At 39.7% G+C, this 4,326-nt stretch overlaps 1 long non-coding RNA gene across 1 annotated transcript; it reads right to left on the bottom strand.

Moving 5' to 3' along the window:
* Nucleotides 1-298: 298 nt before the first annotated feature.
* On the bottom strand, nucleotides 299-3,782 carry LOC116672125 (uncharacterized). The gene is made up of 2 exons (XR_004327469.1): nucleotides 3,506-3,782; nucleotides 299-875 (listed from the first exon to the last, which is right to left on the bottom strand). It is a non-coding gene; the product is annotated as an uncharacterized LOC116672125 (long non-coding RNA).
* Nucleotides 3,783-4,326: the final 544 nt, after the last annotated feature.

Raw genomic sequence — 4,326 nt, forward strand, 5'->3', positions numbered from 1 at the left:
ATCTATCTATCTACCTACCTACCTACCTACCTCTCTATCTAACAGTCTGAGCTTAAATTCAACCTGAGGCTGTTGACTGGAGCACTTCTTTTTTATCTTTTGTTTTCCCTTGTTCCTCAGTGTATGGCTAGATAAATGTCATTTAAATAAAGTTAATTATTAGAATACAACATAACTATAATAAGGGCAGCTTTAATTCATTATTCAGGTTTTGTTAAAGGGTCAACCTATTTAGAGGGACAAGTTATGCTTTCATTTGTCATTTGATTTGTTGTAAGCGCCTGCTTTCAAATACACAATACCAGTGTTTGATACTATCCTACGTGAAGTAGTTGTCATGCACAGTGTCTCTAGATAGAAGATGCACAGTACAGTACACAGTACAATGTACTACTACAATGTATCACTTAGAAACACTTGACTACATTCCTGTCAGAACATTGCCAGCCTCACCCATCTAGAACTTGATGGTGGCCATTACAAACAGTAATGATATGCAATGCTTTATGCACTTGTTCCACTGTTTGATTTGAATCCTCAACATTACAGCAGAATGCAAAACCATGGAAAGTAACAGGTGAAACGGAGAGAAAGTTTGCATCAGCAGCACTCAGACGATAACGACGATGAAAGTGAAGTAAATGTGGCGATTTGAACACTTCTGATGTTCTGTGTCTCAGCAAGCGCGCACATAGTTTGTAAGTGAATCATAACGCACCAGGAAACGAGAGGAGTCCTGACGTGGAACATCATCTCTGTGTTTGATTGCAGTTGTCATGGTTACTGTGGTTAACATTATGGGTCCCACAGTGCAATGCTTCCTGACAACACCGTCATAATCTGATGGATGTCTTTAATTACTGCAGGCTCCAACACTGTAACACACACACACACACACACACACACACACACACACACACACACACACACCACACACACACACACACACAACACAACCACACACACACACACACACACACACACACACACACACACACACACACACACTTTAGCCGTCTATGCATCCTCCAAACTATGGTCAACACAAACATTTGCTTTATGCTCTCAGACTTAGACTTCTCTTAATTAATCCTTTTGGGATGACTCCTGCAAGGAAATTGAAATTTCCAGCATCAGTTTTAGCAAGAATACAGTATAGAAGACAGTATAAAGATAACAATAATAACAGTAATAAAAATAGTAATAATAACAATAAAAACCTTTGGCTATAAAAAGACATTTACTTATCAGTCAAAAGTGTCAGTGTTGAGTCAAGTGTTAAAGTGTCCAGGTATTTAAGTGAGTCCAGGTGTGTGTGAGTACGTGTGTATCTAATGTCCTCTCTGCCCTATTTCCTTCTCCCCCCGAGTGAGGAGTCGTATAGTCACCATGACAGCATTTGTGTATTGCTGTAGCAATAAGGCTTGAAACTTGTAGTACAAAAACTGTTGCAAAATTTGAACAGAAAAAGAACTGTAAATATATCTGGTTATATAATGTGATTCATTTGCGTAGCAAGTCAAAATATCCAACAAGGAAGCGACGTTGCAGATGCGCACCCAAATCTTGTCGTTTTGTCTAGTTCACTCTATGTCTCTCTGGGGAATGGTTGTGTCCGGGTGTATGTGTGTGTCACGTCTGTAAGGTGTGTGTGGCCCCATGTAGCTTGTAGACAACGTTCCCTTGTCATGCAGCTGATTTAGCAATGGATTAGGGCTGAATAGATCGCGTCGGCCTATGATCTTTGATCGAGGAGTGACCTGATGATACCTAACTTTTCACCTTGTTTCATCTTAGTAACGACACAGTGTTTCTGGAAATTCCCCCGCACCGTAAAGATTACAGAAAATGTGCTCTGAAACTGTCAGCAGCAAATTACAATATCACCAAATTGACAGTACCCTGTGTAATCATTTTGAAATAATTTTTGATCTACCTCTTCTTGGCCATGCAGACATTTAGTTCAACTAGGAGACTGTGGAATAAGTCAGTGACAGTCAATAAGCTGTATAACGTACACACAGTGAGAGCTTTAGGATCCAGCTAGTACGCTTCACTCCGTTTGTTAAAAAAAAACAAGTTTCTGGAATGAAGAAAAAAAAAAAGGTCAGTTTCACATTCTTTCTGGAGCTCTTATGAGCACTTTGGCATGTTGACTGTATATTGTATTGACCAAACTACTAGAACAATATTATAACAAGTGTTTTCTAATTCTTTCTAGCCATTATCAACGGTCCATTAGTCACTGGCTCCGATCCTAATAGCCATGGTCACATTCCAATAGTAGGGTCAACTAGGTACATATCCAAATGTGGAGTAGGTGGACAATAAGTAACTTATTACTAACTATAATTACAACTATTATTTTTCCGCGCAGATGTTGATGCCTAATATTGAAACAGCTTTTTTGACACTACTGTATACCAGGTTTCCTGTGTTCTCTTCTTTTTTACTAATTGCATGCTTCTTCTTGATCAACTAAACCTTTCTATTTCCTTTTCAGTAAATGCACAGTTGTGCTTGCATTTATAGGAACTTGCATTTGCTACTAAATCCTAATGATCTATAAAGCTTTTTTTGCAGTGCGGGTCATTTTTGCATTTTTTAAATGCAATGTACCATATGAAATAACAAATACTAGTAAAATCACTGACCTACTCAGAGCCATAAAATCCCGTAGATTGACTCACTAAGAGAAGTAGTGGTCAGGGAGAATAAATTAGACCTAATGCATTAATGAAACTGAAATTAGTGAACAAGGGCAAGTCTACAGAGCTGAGGATACCCCCTCAGACCACCAGCACTAAAACTCTGGGAGGGGAATGCAATGACTTGCACTTACCCTAATTGAGTAAGTCACTTAACTAGACTGCACCACTTCTAATTGTGTGTAAACAGCAGCACTCAATGTGAACCTGTTCGCCTGTGGCAGAGTATAGGCAACAGCCACATTTGACTTTTAATGTGTATGGAGCACACAGGAGCGTGTAAGGGTTAAAATACAGTTTTTTTTTGCCATCCATCCAAACTAATTTTTTTCACGTTATTTCATCTGAGAGTAAAGTGAAACCTCTGCTGGTGAGGACGGAAGTAAAATCACATGCTGCGGTTGCACAGCAGCGTTACACAGGACGTAAGGAAAGGACTGCAATCCCTGCACTCCAACAAGCACCAGGACGCGGCGGGGACAGTTAGAGGACCACTGCGTCTGTTTCCACAATGTAAACGAGACAAACAGAGCATCTGGGCAGCGATGAAGACACGCGAGAGAGTGTCACTTTCCCACTCGGGCTCGACTATGAATGAAGAATGACCAATGGTAAGTAAAGGAAACGTAGCCTACTGAGCGTGGCGGTTAACTCAAGTGGCCTGATGTGGTGACGCACTGAATAAAATGACATTCAACACCCCAAAATCTATTGAAATTAAAGCCGAAGTCAGGTCCGTTTTTTTAGCACACATTCAAAGTTTGACCATGGAATGATCCGTTTTCGGAACTACTTACCGGGAGCTGACTGCACGTGCATCCGTCCACTTGCCTTCTCCGCCGAGCGACTGGCTTATTTACGGAACGTTGAAGGCTTTGTTTTCCCAACAGGGGAATTCCGTGTGAATAACATCCTACTAGCCAGTCAAAAGGAAACTGAAAAGGTTTGGGATTTACGGGAATTGGCTTCGGGTTTACAGGAATTGATAGTTGGGTTGGGCTGCTTTAAATTCCACAATTATAAATCACGTTTACGTCCAGTAGCAAGGTAGATAATCAGATTATTTATATGGAAAAGTAGGCCTAGGCCTTTGGGAAACTTGGGTGAGAAGTATTAAAAATGTAAAAAAAAAAAAAAAGAAAAAAAATAATTATAATGAGCCAACAAAGTGTTTTATTAAGCTATAATTATTGGATTTAATCACGTGTAAGCAGCATTATAATTGTGTGGTTGGTCAAAGTGTGGCTGTCTCCAATTACAACACTGTAGGGTAACTTATCTATAACCATATAGGCCTACCATACTGTTTTGTGTGTTAAATATTAATCTGCAAAGCTATCAAATAAAAAGGGGAGTAAAAAGTGCACGATTTCAGTCTGATGTAGGCTAGTAAAAAAAAAAAAAACTTAAGTACAAGCACAGTAGTCTGCCTCATAACTGTACTTAAATAAATGTACTTTCCATAAGTTAAATGTGGCATTATGCCAGGGGCCCCCCGTTGAAGATCTCTGCCCTAGGCTATTGTTCTGCCTCTTAGAAGTTTTAATGATGGCAACAGGTATTTTGTGTTTATTTATCTTTTGGAAGGGGGGTGGGGGCATTTTTAGGCCTTTATTGA

This window comes from Etheostoma spectabile, chromosome 22 (genome assembly GCF_008692095.1).
Source record: "Etheostoma spectabile isolate EspeVRDwgs_2016 chromosome 22, UIUC_Espe_1.0, whole genome shotgun sequence".
NCBI lineage: Eukaryota > Metazoa > Chordata > Actinopteri > Perciformes > Percidae > Etheostoma > Etheostoma spectabile.